The sequence below is a fragment of the Somniosus microcephalus genome, chromosome 5 (genome assembly GCF_052327205.1).
Source record: "Somniosus microcephalus isolate GS21.2 chromosome 5, FLI_Smic_1.0, whole genome shotgun sequence".
NCBI lineage: Eukaryota > Metazoa > Chordata > Chondrichthyes > Squaliformes > Somniosidae > Somniosus > Somniosus microcephalus.
The window spans coordinates 268,219,093-268,238,248 of record NC_140991.1 but is presented as its reverse complement, the minus strand read 5'-3'; positions in this window follow the sequence as shown (position 1 = coordinate 268,238,248).

The following is a 19,156-nucleotide window of genomic DNA, read 5'->3' as shown; positions in this document are numbered from 1 at the left end:
CAGTGAGCAAAACCTTGGCTCAAGTTAAGGGATGAGTACAATTTATTTGCAGAATTGACTTTATTATGATTTATTTTACTGGGCTTTCCAACTTGAAATATTTTGCCAAAATAGTTTAGTTGCTGAAAGAAAATCTGTGACCTTGTAACATTTTTGGTATATGGTAATATGTTAGTTCTCAAAGGGGTAATTAACAAATAATTTGGATGGTGATACGAAGATAAAAAAAACTTCAAAAATGTCGATTTCACACTCGAGCAATGTTTCCCTCATGATCCAAACCCTTGAGATTTACTGAGATTGTGACTTCTCTGTGTCATGAAGACCCTGGAGAGTAATAGAACATTTGTTTTAATGTATGGGTGTCCTCCTTCAGAAATAGGCACTATTTTATTTACATTTAATGAATGAAGCTGTCAGATATACCATGAAAGGTTGATTCTTGTTTTGAAGCCATTAATATGAAGTTTATTAGAAACAAATCTTTTAAAGGGCCAAACTCATGCCATTACAGGAAGGAACATGATCAAATTTGGCAAAAAGCTCCTTATGCATGTAGAACTGAATTGAGGCTAGTTATATCCCATTTCTCTGTTGAAATTGGGTTTCTGAGGTGACGTATTATTCAGTATTTTGTTTCCCTTAAAAAAAATTCCATTCAGTGTTCCCTTTAGACTTGTGCCTGTTTTGCTGAGCTAATACTTTGAAAAAGAGATCGACAGTAATATTTTACAATCTCTAGCAATACAATATTTTAGATTGTTCATGATTTTCCTAAAGATGGAAAGGAAAACCCAACTCAGACTTAAACTAAGTGCTTTAATCTGTCAACAAAAAAGTCACTGACTGAAAGCCATGGAACCAATTTGCACTACCTTTTTTCTTGTCATTAGATACCAATACGATGGTTTATTAGTACTTCATTGGCTGTAAAGCGCTTTGGGACATCCTCTGGTCGTGAAAGGCGCTCTATAAATACAAGCCTTTCTTTTTATAGATAAGTTTACTGGTATTTCTAAAGCATGGTAAACTTTTATGGCACAGCACTGCTCAACCGTTAAGAAAAAATTGAATGACTATCTTAATGACGACCTGGTGAGGGGATGTTGTGCACTAACCCAGGCCACGGCTTCTCCTTTGGACTTCCACATATGATGAGTTTCCACCCTCAGCTGAACTGTCTGGAGTAATTTATTTTTCTTAGAGGGAGGGAACAAAAATCTAAACCTATGCTTTAACTGGTACAGAACTACCCTTACAGAAAATGGGCGCAACTTGTATGCCCACTGTCTTGGTGGAGGAGTAGTAGATGGTCCAGTAGGTGGGGCAACATAATTGAGAAAAGAGTGGTTGGAGGAAGAAATGAAGATGACCGAAAGCGGATTCGGAATATCGACACATAGGTCTTCAGCACCTTTGTTTATCAAAGTATTAGCAAGACAAGTCAACATTTTCCATTTATTTTCTAAAGTTTCATGAATTAGAAATACTGAAACTCCCGTTTGCTGTAAATTAGCATATGGATGTCTCGTCATTCATGGTGGGGGAAATCAACACTGATTTTAATATTTTAATTTTGCTCAGCTTTGCTTTATGATATTTGGCTTTCCACCTTCTTAGTATTTCTTGTAGCTCTTGAAAAATGTTCCCAATTTAGAACCAAACTCTGTTCTGGTTTAGACACAATAAAAATGCTGGCTCGGATTTTGCGGTAAGAGTAACGGTGAGGCTATCAGCACTCACCGTTATTGAGGAGTAAATCGGACAGCAACTTCCAGCGTTTGCACATGTGCAGTTTAACATGGAAATCAGGAAGTTGCTGTCCGAGTTGCCCTGCTCCTCAACAAGCTTCGCTACACCGGTACCTCGCCGCGATTCTCAGTATTCACATACATGCAACGACGTGAAGTTGCGGTACTTACCCAATAGATACCCACTAAACATGCCAGAAAAAGTTAAAGCTTGTCCATCCAAGTGTAAGTGAATTTTTAATGGTAATTTTTAATTACTGCCATACAACCTCTCTGGCACTGAAAATTTACTTTTATAAGTGTGGAGTCTCATTCCTTTAGATTTTAATTATTGTTGGAGATTTTTAAAAATATCTTAAATTAAAATTTAAAAAAAAAAAATTTTTTCTTTCTGCCTCTTATCTCCCTCTCTTAATCCTATCTTTCTTTTCTTCTCTTTATTTTGCTTTCAATATATGATTTTACATTGAATTAATTAAATATTCTAGCGTACACTTCCTGGTTTAAACTCTGCATGCCTCAGTCAGGATTCTTCAATCTGATTGGTTAAGGAGACACGCCATTGCTTGCCCTGTTCACACAGGTCCCAGATCCCCTGTAGAGGGTGTTGCGCTGTTTCGACTCTCTAATTATGCAAATCGCAGTGTAAAGAAAGTCTGTGGGCAAGTGTCATTGCAATGAACAGCGAATGCTGTTCGTTCGCCACTGACCATAAAATCCGGGCCCAAAACTACTGGTACATCAGATTTCTATGCAGAAATTAGGAATTGAGTCATGTCGTGTTGGTGTTCAACTCATCTATACTCCCTTAATTATTTTTCTGTTTCTTTTGTTGTGGTTACCATGGACAAGCACCAAGATTTCTTAAGGTTAGAATTTTGCAAGGCATGAAATTTATGTGGTTTCTCTGCTGTAGGAAGACAAGATGCTTATCATCATGAGCTCAACACCCAAGCGTAAGCACAATTGCTTCCCCCTTACCAATTAGAACATACTGACCACTGTCATCCCATGCTTAGGGTCCCCCCCTCCTCCCCTGCCTGACTGCAGGGATCTGGCAGGCAAACACCAACTAGATGGCCAGGCATTGGCTGGAATGCTGTGCACTGCAGAGAAATACAGAAGCACACTTCTAGATGCTCAGAAAAGATGGAATTTAAAAAAAAATTGTTTATGGGCTGTGGGTGTCGCTGGCAATGCCAGCATTTATTTCCTATCCCTAAATGCCCTCGAGAAGGTGGTGGTGAGCCGCCTTCTTGAACCGCTGTAGTCCGTGTGGTGAAGGTACTCCCACGGTGCTATTAGGTGGGGAGTTCCAGGATTTTGACCCAGTGACGATAAAGGATCGGCGATATACTTCTAAGTCAGGATAGTGTGTGACTTGGAGGGGAACCTGGAGGTGGTGGTGTTCCCATGCACCTGCTGCCCTTGTCCTTCTCGGTGGAAGAGATCGCGGGTTTGGGAGGTGCTGCCGAAGAAGCCTCGGTGAGTTGCTGCAGTGCATCTTGCAGATGGTACACACTGCAGCCACGGTACGCCGGTGGTGGAGGGAGTGAATGTTTAAGGTGGTGGATGGGGTGCCAATCAAGCGGGCTGCTTTGTCCTGGATGGTGTCGAGCTTCTTAACTCTTGTTGGAGCTGCACTCATCCAAGCAAGTGGGGAGTATTCCATCACACTCCTGATTTGTGCCTTGTAGATGGCGAAAAGGCTTTGGGGAGTCAGGAGGTGAGATACTCGCTGCAGAATACAACAACTACTTGTATTTATATAGCAACTTTAATGTAGTAAAATGCCCCAAGGCGCTGCACAGGAATATTATGAGACAAAAAATTTGACACCGATCCACATGAGAAGTTAGGGCAGGTGACCAAAAGCTTGGTCAAAGAGGTAGGTTTTAATGAGCGCCATAAAGGAGGAAAGAGAGGTAGCGAGGTGGAGAGGTTTAGGCAGGGAATTCCAGAGTTTAGGGCCTAGGCAACAGAAGGCACGGCCACCAATGGTTGAGCGATTATAATCAGGGATCCTCAAGAGGGCAGAATTAGTGGAGCGCAGATATCTCGGGGGGGCGGGGGGTTGTGGGGGAATGAGATTACAGAGATTAGAAAGGAGCGAGGCCATGGAGGGATTTGAAAACAAGGATGATAATTTTGAAGTCGAGGCGCTGCTTAACCGGGAGCCAATGTAGGTCAGCGAGCACAGGGGTGATGGGCGAATGGGACTTGGTGCAAGTTAGGACACAGGCAGCCGAGTTTTGGATGACCTCAAGTTTACCTAGGGTGGAATGTGGGAGGCCAGCCAGGAGTGCGTTGGAATAGTCAAGTCTAGAGGTAACAAAGGCATGGATGAGGGTTTCAGCAGTGGATAAGCTGAGGCAAGGGCAGAGACAGGTGATGTTACGGAGGTGGAAGTAGGCGGTCTTTGTTATGCTGCGAATATGTGGCCGGAAGCTCATTTCAAGGTCAAATATGACACCAAAGTTGCGAACAGTGTGGTTCAGCCTCAAACAGATGTTAGGGAGAGGGATGGAGTCAGTGACTAGGGAACGGAATTTGTGGCGGGGACCGAAAACAATGGCTTTGGTTTTCCCAATATTTAATTGGAGAAAATTTTTGCTCATCCAGAACTGTATGAATACCAAGCCTCTGACCTGCTCTTGTTTCCACAGTATTTATGTGGCTGGTCCAATTAAGTTTCTGGTCGATGGTGACCCCACCCCCCCAGGATGTTGATGGTGGGGGATTTGGCGATGGTAATGTCGTTGAATGTCAAGGGGCAGTGGTTAGACTCTTGCTTGTTGGAGATAGTCATTGCCTGGCACTTTTGTGACGCGAATGTTACCTGCCACTTATCAGCCCAAACCTTAACGTCGTCCAGGTCTTGTTGCATGCGAGCATGGACTGCTTCATTGTCTGAGGAGTTGTGAATGGCACTGAACACTGTGCAGTCATCAGCGAACATCCCCATTTCTGACCTTAAATTGGAGGGAAGGTCATTGATGAAGCAGCTGAAGATGGTTGGACCTAAGACACTGCCCTCGTCTCTATACATAGTCAGAACTATGTCATGGCATTAAAAAAAAATAGTATTACACTTGGCCAGTGTAAAATGTTGTTCTTGCATACAAATAAGCCAGCCTCATCATTTTTTTAAAATAAATATAAAAAATGCTGGAAATGAACAAGTAAGACAACATCAGAAAAGAGGGGGGAAAAAAATCACTAAAACAGATTATCTGGTCATTATCGCATTGCTGTTTGTGGAACCTTGCTGTGTGCAAATTAGCTGCTTCATTTTCTTTCTTTACAACAGTGACTACACTTCAAAAAATATATATTTAATTGGCTGTAAAGCGCTTTAGGACATCTTGAGGTCCTGAAAGGCGCTATAGAAATGCAAGTCGTTTTTCTTTCTTTTGGGTGGACCTTTTGTCTTTTTATCTTCTCCTGTTTAGAATCCCCTCTGTTTCAGTACGGAAGAGCATACATATGACTTGCTCCCATGTCTCTGCTGGTGCCCCTCTTCAAATTGGCCAATAGCTATAAGAAAGATGACTAGGCTAAGTTGAGTGACTATTTTTCCATTACTTCTGAGATCAGAAACTCACTGCACGTAGAATGGTGGGCAAATACACAAACTGTAGTGTAAAATAGTAAATGAATGAAATGATTGATCGATTATATGTTGTACTGAAAGTCTACGTGGCTGTTTAGCAGAGCGGCTCGAGTCTGTGGGGCCTCCTGTGCGAGAGGTGTTCTCTTTTTAGTGTGCTGAGTACAGGAGCCCGAGACTTCGCAAGGCCTGAACTACAATCGCATTACCTGGAGTCCTTGTGCTCCGGGATCCATCCCCGTGTCTAAGACAATGATGAGAACACCCCTGCCGTTGTACTCTGGGTACCGGGAGAGGAAAGATGCAGCGCCGGTCTCTTTCTTCGATAAAAGAGTCATCGAGATGAGCAGCCATGACTCGACTCTAAAATGGATAGGGCATATTTGAGTACGCAGTGTATTCTGGGTACGGACGTCCGCCATTGGGGACCAGAATCGTGGAATGGATCCTTTTAAGATCAGGTCGGGGAGAATCACTTTTGCGAATTGATAAATTGAATTAAATGTGACTGTGTTTCCTGGCTGCAGATCAGGTCCATCTCTGACCCACAAGAAGTGAAAGTGGATCGATTAATGTGCAGCTCGAGCTCCGGCTCACGTTCTATTTCTGTCCTGTCCAGCGGACTGGATAGAACGACTTGGCAGACCGGATACGGCCCGCGGGCTTTGGTTTGTCCACCACTGGCATAGACCCAAATCCTACCAATTTGTAACACATTGAAAATCTTGTGACACAGCATATTGATGTACTTACAGCTCCCAACTATGTGCATTCACAGTTGTCCAAATTATGTTAACTTTGGGTGTTCAAAAATAATAGCCCAGTTGGGGCACTTCAGGTTTTTTAATTCAATTCAGCACTCATCCGCATCCTTTGCAGGAACCTTGAGTTTTAATCCCATGAGTTTATCTATAACAGATTGAGTGCACACAGCGACATGAGTAGAAGGATAATGATTGTAGTCCTGGAAGATTGTGTGCTCTCTTGATAATCATTAGAAAAACTATCAGCATTACAGCTGTTTGATCTGTGTATGAGCAAGCTTTTTAGTTTTTCCTCTGACGTATTTTCCTTTTTGATCTATGCAGCATCTTGTACATAAATTTGTCTAAATAAGGCTGTCCTGGCTCTGTTATTTGAGCTATTTTATCCATTTGCCCTATTGTATTTCCTTCCTTTCATTATTTTTATAGTTTGACATACTTAGATGAATGACCCTGGCAAGGCTGCCATTTCAGTGCATGTTTTCTGAAGAGTTGCTTCAATTGTACACAAATCTTTACCTGCATCTTAGTAGGAGTACAATGCTGTAAGTAGACAAGATGGGAACTAATTTATGCTTCCCAATTTATACCCTCTCCCCTGGGACCTCATGCATTAGGATTCCACCGAAGTGCAGATTGCTATTGTATAACTCTATAATAAAGGGTTATAAATAACTGAAGGCAGCTTCTAGAGTCCAATGGGGAGAAGGCAATACAAGTCAATGCAGTACTGAAATGGAAATTAACTGCCCAGTTGGGCTCCTTGTACTTGGCAAATGATTTTTTTTTTATCAGTGCTTTAGTATTCTATTTGCCAGTTAATTTTTATTGATATACCTTAAAAGAATAGCCTTGAATCAAGCTGCATTACAAAAACAGCACTTGAGATCTTACCTGTTTGCCATTCGTAGTTTTATACTTGCTCATTTACTGTAAAATGGAGACATTCCTCTACCCTTCTGTCACTATCCATGTATGAATTCTTGATTTTTCATTCTTATTCCTTCCTGTTGTTTAAACATTTCTGGGAGACCAAGTGTGTATTGAACAAAATTCTCACGTATATTTGAAACGCTAATTGCATTCAAACATGGAAGTCATTCTTTCTGTGGTGTCTCTTTTAATTTGTGAGCCCCCAAAAAGTGACAGTAAGCGTATTCTCTCCTGTGACATTTTGCTTGGCGCGACATTTGAGATGAGCTGATTTTGTAATTAAATTATTCCAAAATAATATTGTCAGCTTTTGGAAGTCTTCAGAGCTTTTGATTTATACATTTAGAGGGAGCTGTCAACACTTGCATCCTATATAAAGAAAAATATATTAGTTACAGATGAGGTGAGAGTGACTGCCCTTGACATCAAGGCAGCATTTGACCGAGTGTGGCATCAAGGAGCCCTAGTAAAACTGAAGTCAGTGGGAATCGGGGGCAAACACTCCACTGGCTGGAGTTATACCTAGCACAAAGGAAGATGGTTGTGGTGGTTAGTGGTCAATCATCACAGCCCCAGGACATAACTGCAGGAGTTCCTCAGGGCAGTGTCCGAGGCCCAACCATCTTCAGCTGTTTCATCAATGACCTTCCCTCCAACATAAGGTAAAAAATGGGGATGTTCGCTGATGACGGCACAATGTTCAGTGCCATTAGCAACTCCTCAGATAATGAAGCAGTCCATGCCCGCATGCAACAAGACCTTGACGACATTCAGGCTTGGGCTGATAAGTGGCAGGTAACATTCGCGCCACACAAGTGCCAGGCAATGGCTATCTCCAACAAGCGAGAGTCTAACCACCACCCCTTGACATTCAATGACATTACCATCGCTGAATCCCCCACCAACAACATCCTGGGGGTCACCATAGACAGAAACTTAACTGGACTCCCCAAAGCCTTTCCACCATCTACAAGGCACAAGTAAGGAGTGTGATGGAATACTCTCCATTTGCCTGGATGAGTGCAGCTCCAACAACACTCAAGAAGCTCGACACCATCCAGGACAAAACAGCCCGCTTGATTGGCACCCCATCCACCACCTTAAACATTCACTCCCTCCACCACCGGCGTACCGTGGCTGCAGTGTGTACCATCTACAATATGCACTGTAGCAACTTGCCAAAGCTCCTTCAGCAGCACCTCCCAAACCCGTGACATCTGCCACCTAGAAGGACAAGGACAGCGGGTGCATGGGAACACCACCACCTCCATGTTCCCCTCCAAGTCACACACCATCCTGACTTGGAAGTATATCGCCGTTCCTTCAGTGTCGCTACGTCAAAATCCTGGAACTCCCTCCCTAACAGCATTGTGGGAGTACCTTCACCACACAGACTGCAGCGTTTCAAGGCAGTGGCTCACCACCACCTTCACAAGGGCAACTCAGGATAGGCAATAAATGCTGGCTATGCCAGTGACGCCCAAATCCCATGAACGAATAAAAAAATGATGAAAACCAACCTTGAAGTCTGAATCTGTTGTCATTTCTTTTAAATGACACTTGACCATCATTTGTAATGGGACAACTTCCTATTTTTGATCTGTTCCACACACATTCAGTGCCTTTTTCTTTTTTCTCACCCTATTTAATTTCAATGCTTTCCTCTGAGTTTTACCCTCTTACCTCTTCTCTAAAGGTGTCAGTTGTGGTAAATTTCTGGTACCTTGCCTTAGTGAGCCTGGTACAATGAGTCTAAGTATTTTTTCAACTGTGGGGGCCGTCACAAATGAGTCTGATCCTATCCTTGCCATCATCCACACCTGCACTTCCAGCACGGTGATTGAGAGAAGGGATGAGTTGTCTGGTGATGGGGTTAAGAAGAGGAGTCAAGGGACATGCAATGTGACTAAAGGAGGGTGTCACTCCACTCACATATTGGGTTCATATTTTTAATTTCAGTTTTAAGAAATCCTTATTTTAGGAGCTCTAAAATTAACATTATTCATAATGCTAAAAAAAAACCTAATCTGGTATTGTTCAAAAACAAATTCACTTTGTTAAAGGCGAATTGCTCAACATAACATTGCATTAATAGAGATGTTGGGCATTCACCTCCTTCTGCAAAATGTTTCCAGTTGGATTTAGGATATGAAAAACTAACAGAATAACAAAAAAATGTACAACAACTGGTTTAAGTCTTTGTTTCAGTTTTGCTGAGGGACCTGTTTTCATTGCCTTTCATGTGCAGCTATAACAGTTTATGTCTTTAGAATCATGTCCGTGCCAGTAGGTCAATTCCACCTTATCTCTTTTAAGCAACATAGGTGGTCCCAGTTCTAGAAGCCTCTTTTTGCCCTAATAAATAAATACTAATGGCTGTAAATGCTTGGGTGGTGGTCAGCTACCCATAATTCAATTGTGACTTGAGCAGTTAGAGCAGGGGGGGGGGGTGGTGGTGCAGTGCTGTAGATCAGATCTGTGTCTGCAGCAGGCCTGTGCTGGTTGCCACAGTTACAGATCAGAATTATGGTGGCTGAAAGCCAGTTAAATAACTTGAGCCAATAGTGCATACAATGAGCAGTGTGTGGCAACCAATGCTTAGAATTTGCTTGAGTGGTCGATGGCACATGGGCCTTTCTCCGCTCCCTATAAATCTCACTATATAATGCAAATCTACATGTTTAATGACAGTTATTCAAAGTGGAGATATTCAAAACCATTTCTGCAGCTGATGAGCTTGGTGTAGCAAACCTTGATGTTTGTATTTCTGGCTGATGCTTGTTCAGTTCCTTCATTAAGGACTTTTTCGAGTAGCCTCAGGTTTAGGATCAGCTTGTTCAGAAAACTCTGCTCCTGGTATGTTTGCTATGTGTATTCCAACATAAGCTTTTACAGTAATAAAAATAGAAAATGTTGGAAATACTCAGCAGGTCAGGCAGCATCTATGAGAGAAACAGAGTTAACGTTTCAGATTGATGGCCTTTCAGCAATATCTTGCTTTTGTTTTAGCTTTTACAGTATTCCTTTTGCATATTAAAAAAATCAAATAACAGTAACATTGAGCACCAAAGAGGATCAGCTTGTTAATCCATTGTCATATGCATTATTATACCTTTTGGTTATAAACACATAGTGCCGTGATGATACGTTCTTAATTGTGCTGTATTGAACTAAAACTATTAACAGAACTACGAGTGTGCACTGGTCTGTATTGCTTTTCATACTGTTGGATAGCTTTAAAAAAAGCACTGTTTTCTTAATGTTAATGGTTTGGACACTGATGTTTGTTCACCTTTCATTTTTCTTATGAAATGTTGCTGTGTTTTCCAATATTGTAGTGCTGTTGCTAGCTATCATTCTTTCCTGTAAGACTGCTGTAAGATTTTGTTAATCAGCTATAATGCAGCAGTTACATAGACATTAACATTGAGTTTTGAGGAGGACATACTCATATTTACACCTCCCACACACTTGTAAGATTTCTCACACTTTCTAAGAATAGACTACAGTTCCTGCAATGATTCTTTTCTCCTTTTTTCCTCCCCCAAGAAAAATATTTTCAGAAGAAAGTTGACTGTCAGAAGCCAATGGCTTTTGATTGTCATGGCTGCATCACTGTAATTATAAAAATTTCTTATAAGCTTGACATGAAAGGAGTAATCTTGTGAAGCTCTGCACTTGGCATGGAATCTTGCTAAAGGAAAGCCTGGAAATGGACTTTAGTGCTATAGCCCTATCTTTGACCTGCACTCATGTCCAGGGAGACACTGTGCCTTGAGAATACAACTTCATTAGGGACTTTTTCGAGTAGCCTCAGGTTTAGGATCAGCTTGTTCAGAAAACTCTGCTCCTGGTATGTTTGCTATGTGTATTCCAACATGAGCTTTTACAGTAATAAAAATAGAAAATGTTGGAAATACTCAGCAGGTCAGGCAGCATCTATGAGACAGAGTTAACGTTTCAGATTGATGAGAATACAACTTATCTGAGGAAGGATGTTCTCCTTATCTGAGGAAGGATGTTCTTGCCATGGAGGGAGTGCAGCGAAGATTCACCAGACTGATACCTGGGATGGCAGGAATGACATATGAGGAGAGATTGGGTCAATTGGGCTTATACTCGCTGGAGTTTAGAAGAATGAGAGGGGATCTCATTGAAACTTATAAAATTCTAACAGGACTAGACAGACTAGATGCAGGAAGGATGTTCCCGATGGCCGGGGAGTCCAGAACCAGGGGTCACAGTCTAAAGATAAGGGGTAAGCCATTTAGGACAGAGATGAGGAGGAATTTCTTCACCCAGAGAGTGGTGAACCTGTGGAACCCTCTACCACAGAAGGCAGTTGACGCCAATTCATTAAATATATTCAAGAAGGAGTTAGATATATTTCTTAGGGCTAAAGGGATCAAGGGATATGGGGAGAAGGCAGGGACAGGGTACTGAACTTGGATGATCAGCCATGATCTCATTGAATGGCGGAGCAGGCTCCAGGGGCCGAATGGCCTACTCCTGCTCCTATCTTCTGTGTTTCTATGCTCACAGTCCTGGGGGGCACATGGAGATGAAGCAGAGGCAGCAAAGGGGACAAGCTGCTCCCAGAGAGAAGAGGAGGAAGCCGAAGAGGACGATTCAACCCAGACAGCCCCTTTCTGGCCGAAATATCCAGGATTAAATCACCCCCCTGCGGTTCCAGTGACCACAACCCCAATTCCCTTTTCAACATTTGTCCCACACCTTACCTTCCCTCTTTTACTGACCAGCACAGTGTCCTCTTGGCTACAATGCTGAAATAAAAGCCACCACAAAGCATACTTTCCAATCTAACTTTATCCATATATGCATCCAATATGACATGGAGAAATCAACTAATCACCCTTGTGCATTCCCTTAGTGACTGTCTTGCGTCTGCCTTTGCATATCCTAGTGATGTTATGCAGTGCTACCCCAGTGGATCAGCATGGCTGGTGGAAGGCTGCTAACTTTCAGTGGGGGACACTGCAGATGGCCTTGCAGAACGAACTTGAGCTGGGAGTGTGAAATCGAATGACGGTATTACTTCTTCTTCTTCACGCTCCTCTCCCTCTTCTTGATCAACCACTGGCTGGGCAGGCTGGATTTCTTGGGTATCTGAAATGAGGAAGGTACAAGGGTAGGGTTGTGGTGAGGGGAGGGCGGGAAAGCAAGAGCTGCATGCGTCCACCATGCGCAGCTTGTACATTAGAAGAGATTTGTGGGATGAGGGTAAGTGGGGTGTTTAGAAAGAGGATAATGTACGAGGATACCAGCATGTTGTATCCTTTCAACCCTGTCGCTTGCCAAGGGCTCAACCATGCCCCTGCCAAGAATGGCCAGCACCGCCTCCTCCAAGCGGTTAAGGTGAAGCTAGGAATGTGAGGTGTGCCTTTTGTTTGGTAGAGATTGTTGGTCGGTGAGTGATGGAGGGGTGCGAGTTTTGTGCATTGAGCAGTGTGTGAGGCTAGTGGTGCAGTTGGTAGGAAATGGGATTTGAATATCCGAACAGTTGCAACTCTGTTGGACGGAGTATCAATCAGGAAATAGTTGAGGCTTGTAATAAGGGAGCATCTATAATTATGGGGGATTTTAACTATCATATAAATTGGACAAATCAATTTGGGCAGGGCTGCCTTGAGGATGAGTTCATTGAGTGTATTAGGGATGGGTTTCTTGAGCAGTATGTAACTGAACCGACCAGGGGGCAAGCAACCTTAGATCTGGTCCTGTGTAACGAGACAGGATTAATTAAAAATGTCCTAGTAAAGGATCCCCTTGGAATGAGTGACCATAACATGGTTGAATTCCATATTCAATTAGAGGGTGAGAAGGTTGGATCTCAAACAAGCGTGCTAAGCTTGAATAAAGGAGACTATGAAGGTATGAGAGCGGAATTGAGTAGAGTGGATTGGGAAAATAGATTAAAGGGTAAGACGATACATGATCAGTGGTGTACATTTAAGGAGTTATTTTACAACTTCCAAAAAATATATATTCCACTGAGAAGAAAAGGGTGCAAAAGAAAAGACAGCCATCCGTGGCTAAGTAAAGAAATTAAGGATAGTATTCGACTAAAAACAAGGGCATATAAGGTAGCCAAATCTAGTGGGAGGATAGAGGATTGGGAAAACTATAAAAGACAGCAAAAAATAACAAAAAGATTGATTAAGAAAGGGAAGATAGATTATGAAAGTAAATTAGCAAAAAATATAAAAACAGATAGTAAGAGATTTTATAGTTATATAAAAAGAAAAAGGGTGGCTAAAGTAAATGTTGGTCCCTTAGAGGATGAGACCGGGAAATTAATGGTGGGAAATATGGAGATGGCAAAAACACTGAATGAATATTTTGTATCAGTCTTTACAGTAGAAGACACTAGGGCCTAGAAATTCATTATAGCCACTTTTGGGGCGGTAAAGTCGGGCGGCCGCTAAAGTTTGCGCCCGGCGCAAAGTCGAGGTCACTTCGCCGATATTCAGTTGCATCGCCCTAAGAGGTTGCTGCTGCGCTAAAACAGGCGATGCACGACTATCATTAGGCGCTAAGCCGGCAGCCCGGGGCGCTAACACCGGAAGTTGGGCGCAGGGCAGGTGCGGCGAGCTGCTGATTGCCGGCAGACACTCTGGCTCCGGTGAGCTCTTAAAGGGGGAGGGTGGATTTGTTTTTTTGACAGGCCGAGACTAGTGTATTTGTGTTTTTGGGGAGGGCTTCTCTCCATCACTTTGTTCCTCCTCCTCCTCCTCCCAAAGAAGGAGTGTTGCAAAACGGCTGCCTTTTCTACTGCAGGAGTGCCCTTTAATTTGCGCTCCCCACGGCCCGCCTCGGCTGTGTACCGTTCCACTTCACAGTCGTTCGGGCCGCCAGGCGCACAATGGGGCGGCGCGAGTGAAGTTCCGGTTCCGGGCGCACAAAGGGCGTTGCACGACAAAATGACGTCATGATCTGCGCGCGCAATGACTTTGCGCCGGCGCTAAATGTCTACTGAAGTTGGGGCGAGGCGCAGATCGCGCTGCGCCCGGGCGCTAAGCGCCTAGCGCTCGAGATCTACTCCTCCTAAGGCGCTAACGGCTGGCGCAGCCAACTGAATTTCTAGGCCTAAGAATATCCCAACACTGGACAAACAGGGGGCTATGGGGGGGAGGAGCTAAACACGATCAAAATCACTAAGGAAGTGGTACTCGGTAAAATAATGGGACTCAAGGCGGATAAATCACCTGGACCTGATGGCTTACATCCTAGGGTCTTGAGGGAAGTGGCGGTAGGGATTGTGGATGCATTGGTAACAATTTTCCAAAACTCCCTGGACTCAGCAAAGGTCCCGGCAGACTGGAAAACTGCTAATGTAACGCCCTTATTTAAAAAGGGCAGTAGACAGAAGGCTGGAAACTATAGACCAGTTAGCCTAACATCTGTGGTAGGTAAAATATTGGAGTCCATTATTAAGGAGACAGTAACAGGACATTTGGATAATCATAATTTAATAGGACAAAGTCAGCATGGTTTTATGAAGGGGAAGTCATGTTTGACAAATTTGTTGGAGTTCTTTGAGGAAGTAACATATAGGGTGGATAAAGGGGAACCAGTGGACGTAGTGTATTTAGACTTCCAAAAGGCATTTGACAAGGTGCCACACAAAAGATTATTGCTTAAGATAAAAAAATCACGGGATTGGGGGTAATATTCTGGCATGGATAGAGGATTGGCTATCTAACAGAAGGCAGAGAGTTGGGATAAATGGTTCATTCTCAGACTGGCAATCAGTAACTAGTGGTATTCCACGGGGTCAGTGCTGGGTCCTCAACTCTTTACAATCTATATTAACGATTTGGAGGAGGGGACCGAGTGTAACATATCAAAGTTTGCAGATGATACTAAGATGGGAGGGAAAGTAGTGAGTGAGGAGGACATAAAAAACCTGCAAGGGGACATAGACAGGCTAAGTAAGTGGGTAGAGATTTGGCAGATGGAATACAATACTGGAAAGTGTGAGGTTATGCACTTTGGCAGGAAAAATCGTAGAGCAAGTTATCTTAATGGCAAGAAACTGGAAAGTACTGAAGTACAAAGGGATCTGGGGGTCCTGGTGCACGAAACTCAAAAGGTTAGTATGCAGGTGCAGCAAGTGATTAAGAAGGCCAATGGAATGTTGGCTTTCATTGCTAGGGGGACAGAATATAAAAATAGGGAGGTATTGCTTCAGTTGTACAAGGTATTGGTGAGACCGCACCTGGAATACTGCATACAGTTTTGGTGTCCATACTTAAGAAAAGACATACTTGCTCTCGAGTCAGTACAAAGAAGGTTCACTCGGTTAATCCCGGGGATGAGGGGATGGACATATGAGGAGAGGTTGAGTAGATTGGGACTCTACTCATTTGGAGTTCAGAAGAATGAGAGGCGATCTTATTGAAACATATAAGATTGTGAAGGGGTTGGATCGGGTGGATGCGGGGAGGATGTTCCCGATGATGGGTGAAACTAGAACTAGGGGGCATAGTCTTAGAATAAGGGGCTGCTCTTTCAAAACTGAGATGAGGAGGAACTACTTCACTCAGAGGGTGGTAGGTCCATGGAATATGCTGCCCCAAAAAGCTGTAGAAGCTACATCATTACATAAATTTAAAACAGAAATAGACAGTTTCCTAGAAGTAAAGGGAATAAAGGGTTATGGGGAGCGGGCAGGAATTTGGACATGAGTCTAGGTTCGGATCGGTCATGGCCCTGTGGGTAGCGGAGCGGGCCCAGGGGCCGTGTAGCCTGATCCTGCTCCTATTTCGTGTGTTGATGCGCCATCAATTACTCAAAAGACTGAAGTTGAGCGAGTAACAATCAGGCTTTTATTAACTAAAGAATGAAGGTCTTGTCTCGAGTGGTCGACCCGTCCAGAATACTAAGGGACTGGGAGGTAGTCACTTATATACCTGGAATAGTGGGAGGAGTCAGCCGAGGCATGTCCAGACCTGTACCTAGTGGAATACACATACAGACACAGACAGGTATGACAGTGGTTTACCACATTCACCCCTTGTTTAAAAATGAGTCCGGCGGGGTGAAGTGTATTTAAAAGTTCGTGTATTGGAGTCTCTCCGGAGGTCTTGTCTGCCGCTGTGATCGACGTGGCGACGGCAGGGGTGGTGGAGCTTCCGGCGTCGCGTCCCGTGTAGGCTGGGGCCCTGGAGTGTAGTCCTCATGGGTGACGGTCCAAGGCGAGCCGGCTGCTGGGGTTGGATATCGGGTCGTGGGGGGGGGTGGTAATGGGTAGTGGGTTACAGCGGTCCCCGAGGGTGCGAGGTCTCGTATGGAGACTGTGTCCTCCCGCCCGTCCGGGTACGCAATGTAAGCGTACTGGGGGTTGGCGTGGAGGAGGTCGACCTTCTCGACCAGGGGGTCCGTTTTATTGGCCCTCACGTGTCTTCTCAGTAGTACCGGCCCTGGGGACGTCAGCCATGGCGGTAACGATGTCCCCGATGTGGACTTCCTTGGGAAGACAAACATTTTCTCGTGAGGGGTGGCATTGGTGGCAGTGCAGAGAAGTGACCGAATCGAGTGGAGCGCATCGGGGAGCACCTCCTGCCAGCGGGAGGTCGGAAGGCCCCTAGACTTTAAGGCTAGTAGGGCAGCCTTCCAAACAGTTGCATTCTCTCTTTCCACCTGTCCGTTCCCCCGGGGGTTGTAACTGGTGGTCCTGCTTGTGGCAATACCCCTAGCGAGCAGGTACTGGCGGAGTTCGTCGCTCATAAACGATGAGCCCCGGTCGCTATGGATATAGCTGGGGAAACCGAACAGGGTGAAGAGGCTGTTCAGACATTTAATGACCGTGGCACTGGTCATGTCCGGGCAGGGGAAAGCGAACGGGAACCGGGAGTACTCGTCAATGATGTTGAGGAAGTACACATTGCGGTCGGAGGAGGGGAGAGGCCCTTTAAAATCGACGCTCAGGCGTTCGAAAGGGCGAGTGGCTTTTATCAGGTGGGCTCTGTCTGGTCTATAAAAGTGCGGTTTGCACTCAGCGCAGACTTGGCAGTTCTTGGTCATGGTCCTGACCTCCTCAATGGAGTAAGGCAGGTTGCGGGCCTTGATGAAGTGGAAGAACCTGGTGACCCCCGGGTGGCAGAGGTCATTGTGGAGGGCCCTCAGCCTATCGATCTGCGCGCTGGCGCAGGTGCCACGCGATAGGGCATCTGGGGGTTCATTGAGCTTCCCAGGCCGGTACAAGATCTCGTAATTGTAGGTGGAAAGTTCGATTCTCCACCTCAAGATCTTGTCATTTTTGATTTTGCCCCTCTGCTTGTTGTTGAACATAAAAGCAACTGAACGCTGGTCAGTGAGCAGGGTAAATCGTTTTCCGGCCAGGTAGTGCCTCCAATGACGCACAGCCTCCACGATAGCCTGGGCCTCCTTCTTGACCGCGGAGTGTCTGGTCTCCGGGCCCTGGAGGGTTCGTGAGAAGAATGCCACAGGTCTCCCCGCCTGATTAAGGGTGGCGGCCAGAGCGAAGTCGGACGCATCGCTTTCCACCTGGAAGGGGATGGATTCGTCCACTGCGTGCATGGTGGCTTTGGCAATGTCTTCCTTGATACGGTGGAAGGCTAAGCGGGCCTCTGCCGTCACGGGAAAAGAGGTGGACTTGATCAGCGGACGGGCTTTGTCTGCATAGTAGGGGACCCACTGAGCGTAGTAGGAAAAAAACCCTAGGCACCTCTTCAGAGCTTTTAGGCAGTGGGGCAGTGGGAGTTCCATAAGGGGACGCATCCGGTCCGGGTCGGGACCGATGACCCCGTGTTCTACAACACAGCCAAGGATGGCGAGGCGGTCTGTGCGGAATATGCACTTCTCCTTGTTATATGTCAGGTTCAGGAGTTGGGCGGTGCGGAGGAATTTCTCGAGGTTTGCGTCATGGTCCTGCAAGTCATGGCCGCAGATGGTCACATTATCTAGGTAAGGGAAAGTGGCCTGCAGCTCGTTTTGATCGACCATCCGGTCCATCTCCCTTTGGAAGACGGAGACCCCGTTGGTAACGCCGAAGGGAACCCTAAGGAAGTGATAGAGGCGGCCGTTTGCCTCAAAAGCAGTATACTGGCGGTCTTCAGGGCTGATGGGGAGCTGGTGGTACGCTGATTTCAGGTCAATGGTCGAAAAGACGCGGTACTGCGCGATCTGGTTGACCATGTCAGCTATGCGGGGGAGTGGGTAGGCGTCCAGCAGGGTGTAGCGGTTTATTGTTTGGCTGTAGTCGATGACCAGGCGTTGTTTCTCGCCGGTCTTAACGACCACAACCTGGGCTCGCCAGGGGCTGGAGCTGCCCTCAATAATCCCCTCCTTCAGGAGCCGTTCCACTTCGGTTTTGATGAAAACCCTGTCCCCGGCACTGTATCGCCTGCTCTTTGTGGCGATGGGCTTACAGTCAGGGGTGAGGTTAGCAAACAGTGGGGGGGGTGGGACTCTGAGTGTGGAGAGGTTGCATCTAGTGCGCGGCGGGCAATTTGGAGGCTGCTGGCTGCGGACTGTGAGTGGGGGGAGGGGGCCACCGTACGCCATCGTAACGCTTTTGAGGTGGCACTGGAAATCCAACCCCAGTAGAACGGCAGCGCAGAGGTCGGGCAGGACCAGGAGTTTAAAATTATTGAACACAGTCCCGTCTACTACTAGTGTCACCACGCAGTAGCCGCCAATGTCCGCTGACTGGGACTCGGAGGCCATAGAAATCCGCTGGTGCGCAGGCAGGACTGGGAGAGAGCAACGCCGCACCGTGTCGGGGTGGATGAAGCTCTCTGTGCTCCCGGAGTCAAAAAGGCAGTTTATTGCATAGCCGTTTACCTTAACGTCCATTTTGGACCGAGCTAACTGGTGCGGTCTCGTTTGGTCCAGCGTCACAGAGGCCAGCGTAGGGGTCGGTGTGTCGCTGCGAGTATCAGATGGGTGGGGGTTGGCGGTCTGCTGCGTCCCGGCTGGTGTCCAAGATGGCGGCGCCCATGATTCCCATGTGGCTGGAGTCGTCCAAGATGGCTGCTGCTGCGGTGGTTCGCACATGGCTGGGGAGGCCCAAGATGGCGGCTCGCACGGCCCACACGCGGCGCTGCTGGCGT